The sequence below is a fragment of the Salvelinus fontinalis genome, chromosome 1, assembly GCF_029448725.1.
Source record: "Salvelinus fontinalis isolate EN_2023a chromosome 1, ASM2944872v1, whole genome shotgun sequence".
Taxonomy (NCBI): domain Eukaryota; kingdom Metazoa; phylum Chordata; class Actinopteri; order Salmoniformes; family Salmonidae; genus Salvelinus; species Salvelinus fontinalis.
The window spans coordinates 26789194-26803026 of NC_074665.1; positions in this window are offsets into that span (position 1 = coordinate 26789194).

Genomic DNA, 13833 nt, shown 5'->3' on the forward strand with positions numbered 1-13833 from the left:
CTGGGTAACTTTACTAACTCCAATCTTAGGCAAAGCCATACTATAAAGCTAACAGAAATATTGCTAGCGATTGCCAAGAAATGTATTGCCAAGAAATGGAAATCGGATTCCCCCCTGCCAGTTGCAAAGTTAATAGCTGTATCCCACTGGAGAAAATCACTTACTGCTTGAGGAATAAGTTAGACATTTTACAGAATTTGGCAACCTTCTATTGACTATATGGAGAATCTCCCCTCACATTGATTGAACCTCTATTTAACCCTTATATAATGTTTCTGTCACGGCTTTCGTCGGTGGAAGGAGAGGAGGACCAATGTGCAGCGTGGTACGGATCCATATTTATTTGAAAACTTCTCAATATAGAACAAAACAATAAACAGACGAAAACCAACGAAGCTACAGTCCCAAACTAGTGAACACAGACAAAACAGGAACACACGAACAGGAAGAATCACCCACAAAACACACTACAAAACAGGCTACCTAAATATGGTTCTCAATCAGAGACAACGCAAAACACCTGTCTCTGATTGAGAACCATATCAGGCCAAACACAGAAATAGACAAACCAGACATACAACATAGAATGCCCACACAGATCACACCCTGACCAACCAAAATATAAAACATACAAAGCAAACTATGGTCAGGGTGTGACAGTTTCACACGTAATGTATAATATGTAGCTTACGGCAGGTGACCATATGATCCAAGGTCTCATTATTATTATTTTACTCTTTATTTTGACTTATTTATTGTATGTTTGTATAAACAATTATTCTTTTTGATTTTACGCTCATCTGTTACTGTCACTTTGTCCTATTGCTGTCTAATATCTTTTCACTTTTGTTTTGAATGTTCTTAATTGGAAAATGCAAAAATAAAATATTCAACAAAAAATGCATATGATGCACATGATCCAGTGAGTGAGCTTTATTCCTGCCAGGATGATCAGATTCAATAACAGCCTCAGAGGCTCATAAGTCAGGACGCTGACATTCATGCTCCTTGTTGACTCAATTAACCCCTTCCGTCCTCTCTGTTAGCTCCCTGAACCAATCCAGACTAGCCAGGTCTCTCAACCTGGTCTCAGAACATTTAGTATTATTCTGTATGTCAATCAGTGACACTTCATTTCGTATGATATGTGACATTTCGTATGGTTACATAAGACAGATGATTACTGAGGACAAAAATTAAAGTAGTGTGGTTGGTCAAGGTGGATGGGTATAACGCGAACATCTAGCAACCCAAAGGTTGTGAATTCAAGTCTCATCACGGACAACGTCAGCATTTTAGATAATTAGCAACTTTTTAACTACTAACTACTTTTTAGCTACTTTGCAACTACTTAGCATGCTAGCTAATCCTAACCTTAACTTTTCACTAACCCTAACGCCTCGATCACACCGACAGCTTCATTGCGTTTTGGTACACCAGAAGTACATTCATTTCCAATGGAACGATGCTTTTGCCTTGCAGCATTGTGTTAAATATAAATATATTGCATTTATCGAAGGTATGCATCAACCTATGCGTAGACGGCTTGACAGAAATGGTAGCAGGCCTCCTGAGTGGCGCAGCGGTCTAAGGCACTGCAGTGGTTGAGGCGTCACCACAGATCCGGGTTGAATCCCGGGCTGTGTCACAGCCGGCTGCGACCGGGAGAACCCATGAGGCGACATACAAATGGCCCAGAGTCGTCCTGGTTAGGGGGAGGGTTGTCCTTGTCCCATCGCGCTCTCGAGACTGCTGTGGTGGGCCGGGACACATGCACGATGACACGGTCGCCAGTTGTACGGTGTTTCATCCGACACATTGGTGCGGCTGGCTTCCTGTCACGACTTCCACCGAAGTCGGTTCCTCTCCTTGTTCGGGCGGTGTTCGGCGTCACCGGTCTTCTAGCCATCGTCGATCCACTTTTCATTTTCCATTTGTTTTGTCTTGTTTTCCTACACACCTGGTTTTCATTTCCCTCATTAATTGTTGTGTATTTAACCCTCTGTTCCCCCTATGTCTGTGTGTGGAATTGTTTGTTGTAAGTGCTTGTGTACATGTTTACTGGTGCGCGTCAGGTTCTGTACCCGTGGTGGTTATTTCTTTATGCTGTTAGTTTTACAATTAAACTGCTCCGGCTATTACCTAGTTCTGTTCTCCTGCGTCTGACTTCCCTGCCACCAGTTACGCACCCCTTACACTTCCGGGTTAAGCAAGCAGTGTGTCAACAAGCAGTTCGGCTTGGCAGGGTCATGTTTCGGGGGATGCATAGCTCTCGACCTTCACCTTTCCCAAGTCCATACGGGAGTTGCAGCAATGGGACAAGACTGTAACTACCAATTGGGGAGAAAAGGGGGTTTCAAAAATGGCAGCAGAAGGTGAATGTTGAACTTTTGTTGCACACATATCCAGTTGACACTGTCATTATCATTGAGGCGTAACCCTAACCCTTTTAATTAACTTCTTAACTTTACCCTAACCCCTAGCGTAGCTAATGTTAGCCAGCTAGCTAACGTTAGCCACCTAGCTAGAAGTCATAACATATCATACGTTTTTTGCACACATTTGTTTACATCCCTGTTAGTGGGCATTTCTCCTTTGCCAAGATAATCCATCCACCTAACAGGTGTGGCATATCATGAAGCCGATTAAACAGCATGATCATTACACAAGTGTGCCTTGCTGGGGACAATAACAGGCCACTCTGAAATGTGCAGTTTTGTCACACAACACAATGCCACAGATGTCTCAAGTTGAGGGAGAGTGCAATTGGCGTGCTGACTGCAGGAATGTCCACCAGAGCTGTTGCTAGATAATTTAATGTTGGTATTCCCATACTGGGGGGTACGCGCAATGCAGGGTACGCCAAATAAAGATTTAATTAAAAAAAAATTCACATTTTCAAACTGAGTATTTATATTTTCCAACATTTGGGTGAGGTTTTTTTCTCACCTGAGTAGCCTCATTTCACTGCCAGAAATACAATTTTACCATCTAGTGTTCAGCGAAATAACAACACAATGTCAAATACAGGTAGCCTAGTCAAATAATTAACATCCAATCACATTAACAGTTACTCTCTCGCGGGAAACCGTCCCTCTTTCGCAGACATTTAGAAACGAAACATGACAATTTCAAAAATAAGGCCCCTGAACTCGTGTATTTTCTGCATTATGCAATGATATGGGCAGTAACCATGTAACGTTTTTACAACATACAGAAGTACGCTGGCTATCAAGGGGCAAAGTTGACACTTTGTTTTTTTAAATTTTACTCCCTTTTCTCCCCAATTTCGTGGTATCCAATTGTTTTAGTAGTTACTATCTTGTCTCATCGCTACAACTCCCGTACGGGCTCGGGACAGACGAAGGTCGAAAGCCATGTGTCCTCCGAAACACAACCCAACCAAGCCGCACTGCTTCTTAACTCAGCGCGCATCCAACCCGGAAGCCAGATGCACCAATGTGTCGGAGGAAACACCGTGCACTTGGCGACCTGGTTAGCGTGCACTGCGCCCGGCCCGCCACAGGAGTTGCTAGTGCGCGATGAGACAAGGATATCCCTACCGGCCAAACCCTCCCTAACCCGGACGACGCTAGGCCAATTGTGCATTGCCCCACGGACCTCCCGGTCGCGGCCGGCTGCGACAGAGCCTGGGCGCGAACCCAGAGTCTCTGGTGGCACTGCTAGCACTGCGATGCAGTGCCCTAGACCACTGCGCCACCCGGGAGGCACGACACATTTTTTAAAATTGAGACAAGTTTAAAGTTTTCTTTACTGACCATCATTTTCACTTGTCTGACCGCTTGCATGATGACGAGTTTCTCATACGACTGGCCTATCTGGGTGATGTTTGTTCTTGCCTGAATGATCTGAATCTAGGATTACAGGGACTCTCCGCAACTATATTCAAAATTGAGCCTATGATTAAGAAGTTGGAGCTCTTTTCTGTCTGCATTAACAAGGACAACACACAGGTCTTTCCATCGTTGTATGATTTATTGGGTGCAAATGAACTGAAACTTACGGACAATGTCAAAAGTGATTTAGCGAAGCACCCGAGTGAGCTGAGTGCACAATTACACAGGTACTTTCCCGAAACGGATGACACAACTGGATTCGTTATCCCTGTCATGACCTGCCTCCAGTCCACTTACTGATATCTGAACAAGAGAGCCTCATCAAAATTGCAACAAGCGGTACTGTGAAAATGTAATCAGAAGCGACTGCCAGGTTTCTGGATAGGGTTGCGCTCAGAGTTTCTTGCCTTGGCAAATTGCGCTGTTAACAAACCTCTCTAGGGTACGTGAGACAGTAGCGTCCCACCTCTTCAACAGCCAGTGAAACTGCAGGGCGTCAAATTCAAAACAACAGAAATCCCATGATTAACATTCCTCAAACATACATGTATTTTACACCATTTTAAATATACACTTGTTGTAAATCCAGCCACAGTGTCCGATTTCAAAAAGGCTTTACGACGAAAGCAAACCAAACGATTATGTTAGGTCAGTACCTAGTCACAGAAGAACACAGCCATTTTTCCACCCAAAAAGAGTATTCACAAAAAGCAGAAATATAGATCAAATTAATCACTAACCTTTGATGATCTTCATCAGATGACACTCATAGGACTTCATGTTACACAATACATGTATGTTTTGTTCGGTAAAGTTCATATTTATATCCACAAATCTGAGTTTATATTGGCGCGTTACGTTCAGAAGTTCAAAAACATCCTTTGATTTTACAGAGAGCCACATCAATTTACAGGAATACTCATAATAAACATTGCTAAAAGATACAACTCTTATGCATAGAATTTTAGATGCACTTCTCCTTAATGCAACCGGTGTCAGATTTCAAAAAAGCTTTATGGAAAAAGCAAACCATGCAATAATCTGAGTCGGCGCTCAGAGCCCAATCAAGACACAAATATATCCGCCATATTGTGCAGTAAACAGAAGCCAGAAATAACATTATAAACATTCACTTACCTTTGATGATCTTCATCAAAATGTACTCCCAGGAATCCCAGTTCCACAATAAATGTTTGTTTTGTTCGATAATGTCCATCATTTATGTCTAAATTCCTCCGTGTTGTTCTAGCATTCAGTACACTTCCCAAACTCACGACGCGCGGACAAAGTACAGACAAAAAGTTAAAAAAGTTATATTACAGTCCGTAAAAACATGACAAACGAAGTATTGAATCATTCTTGTTTAGGATGATAATTCTTCAATAATTAATTAATATTAATAATTAGTTCCTTTGTCTTCAGAAGTGCGTTGGTGTGTTTACGGACATATTCAATCAATTCCTATCCCAGTCTGCTGTTCCCACATGCTTCAAGAGGGCCACCATTGTTCCTGTTCCCAAGAAAGTTGAGGCAACTGAGCTAAACGACTATTGCCCCTTAGCACTCACTTCAGTCATCATGAAGTACTTTGAGAGACAAGTCAAGGATCATATCACCTCCACCCTACCTGACACCCTAGACCCACTCCAATTTGCTTACCACCCCAATAGGTCCACAGACATGCAATCATAATCACACTGAACACTGCACACTGCCCTAACCCATCTGGACAAGACAAATACCTATGTAAAAATGCTGTTCATTGATTACAGCTCAGCATCTAACACCATAGTACCCTCCAAACTCGTCATTAAGCTCGAGACCCTGGGTCTCAACTTTCTGACGCCCCACAAGGGTGCGTTCTCAGCCCTCTCCTGTACTCCCTGTTCACCCATGACTGCGTGGCCATGCACGCCTCCAACTCAATCATCAAGTTTGCAGACGACACTACAGTTGTAGGCTTGATTACCAACAACGACAAGACGGCCTACAGGGAGGAGGTGAGGGCCCTTGGAGTGTTGTCAGGAAAATAACCTCACACTCAATGTCAACAAAACAAAGGAGATGATCGTGGACTTCAGGAAACAGCAGAGGAAGCACCTGTCTATCCACATCAACGGGACAGTAGTGGAGAAGGTGGAAAGTTAAGTTCCTCGGCGTACACATCACGGACAAACTGAAATGGTCCACCCACATAGACCTCAGGAGGCTGAAGAAATTTGGCTTGTCACCGAAAACACACAAACTTCTACAGATGCACAATCGAAAGCATCCTTTCGGGCTGTATCACCGCCTGGTACGGCAACTGCTCCGCCCACAACCATAAGGCTCTCCAGAGGGTAGTGAGGTCTGCACAACGCATCACCAGGGGCAAACTACCTGCCCTCCAGGACACCTACACCACCCGATGTCACAGGAAGGCCAAAAAGATCATCAAGGACAACAACCACCCAAGCCACTGCCTGTTCACCCCACTATCATCCAGAAGGCGAGGTCAGTACAGGTGCATCAGAGCTGGGACCAAGAGACTGAAAAACAGCTTATATCTCAAGGCCATCAGACTGTTTAACAGCCATCACTAACATTGAGTGGCTGCTGCCAACATACTGACTCAAATCTCTAGCCACTTTAATAATTCAAAATTGGATGTAATAAATGTATCACTAGTCACTTTAAACAATGCCACTTTATATAATGTTTACATACATATGAGATGAGTAATGTAGGGTATGTACTGTACTCATACCATCTACTGCATCTTGCCTATGCCGCACGGCCATCACTCATCCATATATTTATATGTACATATTCTTATCCATTCCTTTACACTTGTATGTATAAGGTAGTTGTTGTGAAATTGTTAGATTACTTGTTAGATATTACTGCACGGTCGGAACTAGAAGCACAAGCATTTCACTACACTCGCATTAACATCTGCAAACCATGTGTGTGACCAATAAAATATGATTTGACTCTCTACACTACAACCCAACATTGCAGAATTATGTGCATCCTTTCAAGCACACCTTTCTCATTAACCTGTGGTGAGTTATTCACAATTTTTGATAGCCATCTTACATATAAAACCTTATTTGTCTAACTAAAGAGCAAAATGATAGATTATTATTATATTATTATTTGTGCCCTGGTCCTATAAGAGATCTGTCACTTCCCACGAGCCGGGTTGTGACACAAACTCACACTCATTCTTATGGTTAATAAATGTATATTATAGTGTGTGTGGCAGGCTTACAATGATGGCAAAAAAAAACATTTGAGAGTACACTGACCCTGGTGCTAGAGGCGGTACGCAGCTTGAGGTTGGATGTTTGAGGGAGTACGGGACTATAAAAAGTTTGGGATCCACTGTTTTAGAGAATTCCAACTGGTCTCACAACTGCAGACTACATGTATGGTGTTGTGTGGGTGACCGGTTTCTGATGTCAACGTTGTGAACAGAGTTTTCCATGGTGGGATTATGGTATGGGCAGGCATAAGCTAAGGACAACGAACACAATTGCATTTTATCCATGGCAATTTTAATGCACAGAGATACCGTGACTAGATCCCGAGGCCCATTGTCGTGCCATTCATTCGCCGCCATCACCTCATGTTTCAGCATGATAATGCACGGCCCCATGTTGCAAGGACCTGTACACAATTCCTGGAAGCTGGGATGTCCCAGTTCTTCCATGGCCTGCATACTCAGACATGTTACCCATTGAGCAGGTTTGGGATGCTCTGGATCGACGTGTATGACAACGCGTTCCTGTTCCAATCAGTACTGGTTTTCTGATCCACGCCCCTACCTTAATTTCCCTCCTAACAGACGCATTGTGTCCAGAGGACGGAAAACTCTGTTCTTTACAATCAATGCGCTTTATGAGACTATGGTATCAATTTCCCTTCTCTCTCCTCTTTCATCGTACGTCTCACTGCTCTGTTCTATGCTGTTGTGTTTGTGTGCGAGATTTGTCTCTACTCAACCTCTTCTCGTAGTTGCCCACATGTCCTTAATTAAGATTGGAATGGACAGACTGTATGCATAGTGAACTCTTGCATATGGTGTCATTCTTAGTTGTTAATGGAAAGAAGACCATGTACTATTATTGAGGTTTTGTATGATCTGTATGTCCCTTTTATCTCTGCCTGGGAGTAACTGTGTCCCTTCAGTCAATCCATAACCATGGCTAGAGCCTGGTGTTCCGGAAGCCTGGTGTTCCGGAGTTCTACATGAGTCCAGTCTACCTACAGCTCCTGCAAATTGAGATTTTGCTTTAATTTCTTTAGAGTGGTCTGGGTTCATTTTTACTTGAACCAGTCCAGTCAATGTTGATTAAGGGATGTTGAGGAAATCTGATGTCTCTAATTGGGAATAGGAAGAACGAGTTATCAGATATGATGAAGATGTAAACCGTGTTTGGTTAGTTTGCAATTAAATTTGCCAACCCTTTTTTAACAGGGCACTTATTTTTTTAGATTTCACTGTTTATATAATGGAGCAAAAGTATAACATAAAGGGTGTGTGTGTCTTAAAACACTTGATTCCCTGTATAGTGCACTACTAGTCCTGGCCATAAGTAGTGGGAATAGTGTCATTTCAGATGTACATACTCGTTGCCTGCTTGTTTAAGTACTAGTAGAAAGATGCCATAGCAGCCCAGAGTGATCCTGAACTAACTAACATGTCAATCTACTTGAAGGTCCTTCTGAGCTAGGCACTGCTCAGATGTCTTCTTAACCTTTGTATGATATGAGTTCATGCCCAGTTGTTGGGAGTTGAGGTGTTTTGTAGATTAAATCCTTTAAGAAAAGCCTAGCTCAAGTAGGCAATCTAGAACAAGCACAGTCTCTACTCGGGGTATGCTCTTTTGAGACCATCTTTCAGAATGTTGCAGATGGAAATGTAACACAAAGAAGAACTTCTACGATTCCACTCTCTGGAATAATCGATGGCATTCTGCACTGTTGTGTTTCACTTAAAATGCCCCAGATTTCTTTAATTCTCCAGGGAAGCTTCCAGTCAGATGTCTTTTTTGCTGAGCTGCTGTACTTAAAAAGTACTAATTCATTGTTTTCAGTATATCAAATGACTTATTTACAGTTTAAATATTTTTGTATTTCTTTTGATCCTTAGTAATCAATATAACATACAAGATGTTCCTAAAAGGGCTTCATCTCATTCATGATTATCATGCAATGAATATCTGCTCAGAGAACATGAAATATACCAGCCTTTTTAAATAAAATACCACCACTTATACTCACCATTGTATTTGAAAGTTATTTACTTTGAACCAGATTCTGACGTGTCAATTATTAAAGCATGGTGACATCCTGTACAAAAACACCTATATTTTCTGTTCATGGGCACCCTTCGCTTTTCACTGCTCACAATTTTCCAAGCTTTGTGCATGTAATCTTGAATTCTGTACATATATTGTATACTTCACAGCTGGATAGTGGTTGCTGATCACAGGAGAGTATGTTTTTCCTGTTCTTAAGCTGTGTTTACACAGGCAGCCAAACAGATTTTTTGCAACAATTTGATCGGATTGGTCAAAAGATCAGAATTAGGACTGTGTAAACACAGCCCTAGTGTTTGCTGTGATGAGTGATCTGAATGTTCAGCCTGTAGCTGTACATCTATGAAATCACTACTGAGAGACACAATGTAGAACACCCCTAACTGTAACTGGTAAGACTCAAGTGTGTAAAGGACAAAACAGACCAACTCAAACAGTCAGCCGTGTGCAGCCTGGTGTCGACGAATGGTGGTCATTCATGGAATCATTGGGAAATTATCAGAAAATGACTGCCAATATTCTATGGTCCGAGGCTGCGCAACTGCTGTGCAAGGCCGACGTTAGTGTATTTTGTATTTGTATTTATTATGGATCCCCATTAGGTGCTGCCAAGGCAGCAGCTACTCTTCCTGGGGTCCAGCAAAATTAAGGCAGTTATGAATGTATTGTAATGTTTTTAAAATGTATAACAGATTTCACAATACATTAAGTGTATGCCCTCAGGCCTATACTCTACTACCACATATCTACAACACAAAATCCATATGTACATGTGTGTATAGTGCATATGTTAGCGTATGTTTGTATGCATGCGTTTATGTTGCTTCACAGTCCCCGATGTTCAATAAGGTGTATTTTTATCTGTTTTTTAAAATCAAATTTTACTGCTGGCATGAGTTACTTGATGTGGAATTGAGTTCCATGTAGTTATGGCTCTATGTAGTACTGTGCGCCTCCCATAGTCTGTTCTGGACTTGGTGGCATGTCTTGTGGTGTATGCATGGGTGTCCGAGCTGGGTGCCAGTAGTTCAAACAGACAACTCGGTGCATTAAATTTTGAGCCAGGAGAGATTGACATATGCTTAATGTTAGCTCTCTGTGTACATCCAAGGGCCAGCCGTGCTGCCCTGTTCTGAGCCAATTTCAATTTTCCTAAGTCCCTCTTTGTGGCATCTGACCACACGACTGAACAGTAGTCCAGGTGCGACAAAACTAGTAACCTGTAGGTGTCACGCCCTGACCTTAGAGAGCCTTTTATTCTCTAATTTGGTTAGGTCGGGGTGTGACTAGGGTGGGTACTCTAGTTTTTTTATTTCTATGTTGGCCTGGTATGGTTCCCAATCAGAGGCAGCTGTCTATCGTTGTCTCTGATTGGGGATCATACTTAGGCAGCCTTTTCCCACTTGGTTTTTGTGGGATCTTGTTTATATATTGTTGCTTGTGAGCACTGCATAGCTTCACGTTCGTTTTGTTCTGTATTGTTTTTGTGAGTTTAAATTATTAAACATGTGGAACTCTGCGCACGCTGCGCCTTGGTCCGTTTATTCAACACACAATCGTGACAGTAGGACCTGCCTTGTTGATAGGGCTGTTAAGAATGCAGAGTAGCACTTTATTATAGACATACTTCTCCCCATCCTAGAGTAGCTACTGTTGTATCAATATTTTTTGACCATGACAGTTACTCCAAGCAGTTTAGTCTCCTCAACTTGCTCAATTTCCACATTATTCATTACAAGATTTAGTTGAGGTTTAGGGTTTAATGAATGATTTGTCTCAAATACAATGCATTAAGTTTTTGAAATATTTAGAACAAACTTATTCCTTGCCACCCATTCTGAAACTAACTGCAGCTCTTTGTTTAGTGGTGCTGTTATTTCAGTCACTGTGGTAGCTGACGTGTGTAGTGCTGAGTAATCAGCATACATAGACACACTGGCTTTACACAAAGCCAGTGGCATGTCGTTAGTTAAGATTGAAAAAAAGTAAGGGGCCTAGACAGCTGCCCTTCCTGATTCTACCTGGATTTTGTTGGAGAGGCTTCCATTAAAGAACACACTCTGTGTTATGTTAGACAGGTAACTCGTTATCCACAATATAGCAGTGGGAAAAGCATGATGAGACAAGCCATCAACATCACCAGCGCATTTCTTGTCACAGGCCTAATTGAACATTTCCTTCATAGTGCTTCTATCAGAAAACAAGCCGGGAGGAGAAATAACACCAAAATGTACAAAATAACCGGTGTGTTGGAATAGAAAAAATCCAAACAACAGTGCTTAAATAAGAGTTCAAGTGCAACCCATTTCACCAGGAGGCAAATGTCAACAGGGGGAATCGTCGTCTTGGTAAGCTAAGCCACTGGGCACAGACGTCAACTCAACATTTATTCCACGTTGGGTCAATGTAATTTCATTGAAATGACGTGGAAACAACTAGTGTGTGCCCAGTGGGAAGGCAGAGAAGTCCTCAGCGTGGTCTGTGTTTGGCGCTAGGACATACGCCTGGAGAGAAGCACAACAAGACATATGAACTTAGGATAGGATTTTAATACAAAAAAAAATCTCGAAAGAGTTTACCTCACAAAATGGTCAGATTTTTTATGGTTGTCTTGTCATTGTCTTGTCTGTATTTCGTTTAATATATTATTTTTTTCTAAGGTCAAAACCGTTGCCAGCCATGTTCACTTAAAAATACAACTGCACTGTATAAAACTAATATAAAAACCCTCTGCCCTAATGTAGTTGGTTTCCAACATCTTGTCTAAAAGAGAGGATACCAGCCCTGTGAGTCTTCTCTGCTCTTTAATGGCGACTAGTTGTTCCCCCTTTTCTCAATTTCTTGTGAAATTTCATACCTTTTTAAAACCATTACCAAAGAGAGACTGTCAAAGAACACAGCAAAGAGATGCTGTTTTTATGAGTGAGTTCATGTCTAAATATTTATTCAGCACCATCAAAACTTTTATTCAAATTTTTTTTTAACATAAAACGCACTTCTTCCTACATCCACTTGTGCGGCAATGAAAGAGTAGCCATGTGTGCCCTGCATTTTTGTTATTATTAGCAGCTCGTTGTGTCTATTTTAATATCTATGAATATCTCAATTTCTCTGGTCATAGGAACAACATGAATTTATGCATGAGATGCGACTCAGGTTTTTCCATCAGGTGGAAGACGGTGCCCACTCTCTGGTCAGTCTCACTGGAGAAAAGAGGAGATAGCAGGAACCGGGAGAGGCCTTCAACCGCTCTCTCCCTCCACCGAGACTGCCATGTTCAAAACAACTGGTATCTCAGAATTCTCTGACTTCCGAGCATTTAAGACATATGGCACGTCACGCTGCTTGCTTAGAGAGTACCACTTCCTACCTATTCGGCCCATTCCTGGCCCGAACTTGGAACCTCGGACTCACAAACACATCGCGCCACCTCAAAAGCTAGCTAACGAGGCTGAGGAGTAAGTTTCACACATCCCAAAGTTCACCCCTCAAACTTACTCAACCAAAAAATTTTAACTTACATTTTTTTTACTTTTTTTACCCGATTGGTAGGTACAGTCTTGTCCCCTCACCGCAACTCCCGTATGGACTCGGGAGAGGCAAAGGTCAAGAGCCAAGCGTCCTCCAAAACACAACCCTGTCAAAAGTCCTCCGAAACACAACCCTGCCAAGTCACACAGCTTACTTAACCCGCCAATGTGTCGGAGGAAACACCGTATAACTGGCAAACAAAGTCAGCCTGCATGCGCCCGGACCGCCACAAGGAGTCGCTAGAGCTCGATGGGACAAGGACATCCCGGCGGGCCAAACCCTCCCCTAACCCAGACTACGCTGGGCCAATTGTGCACTGCCTCATGTTTCTCCTGGTCGCGGCACAGCCTGGGATCAAACCCTGGTCTGTAGTGATGGCTCAAGCACTGCAATGCTGTGCCTTAGACCACTGCACCACTCGGGAGGCAACCAGGGATTTTCTCTTGATAAGTCTGTGAATTTGACAATTTTTCTGTCCTTCTAAGCATTCAAAATGAACCGAGTACATTTCGGTGTCAAGGAAAATTTATGGAGTAAAACATATATATTTTCTTTGGGAATGTAGTGGACTAAAAGTAAAAGTTGTAAAAAATATAAATAGTAGCACAGCGGTCTAAGGCACTGCATCTCAGTGCTAGAGGTGTCACTACAGACCCTGGTTTGATTCCAGGCTGTATCACAACCGTCCCATAGGGCGGCGCACAATTGGCCCAGTGTTGTCCTGGTTAGTGTTTGGCCGGGATAGGCCGTCAGTGTAAATAAGAAATTGTTCTTAACTGACTTGCCTAGTTAAATAACATTTTGATCAAATAAATGAAAGTACAGATACCCCAAAAAACTACTTAAGTAGTACTTCAAAGTATTTTTACTTAGTTACTTTATACCACTGTCCAAAACCTAATTCAATATGACTATCCCCCATGGATAAATAAATGTGTCAGTAACAATAAAGTTCAAACCTAAGAAAATAAATGATTTCAGCTAACTGTGGTTAAACATGTGACCCCCAAATAGAACAGTATGACCATAATACAACTGTAATGAATTGCATAATAAAAAGCTACTTAAGCACAAGCAAACACATTTCCTATCATTAATGATTTATTATTATTTTTGTTATTACTATTACTGTTATTATT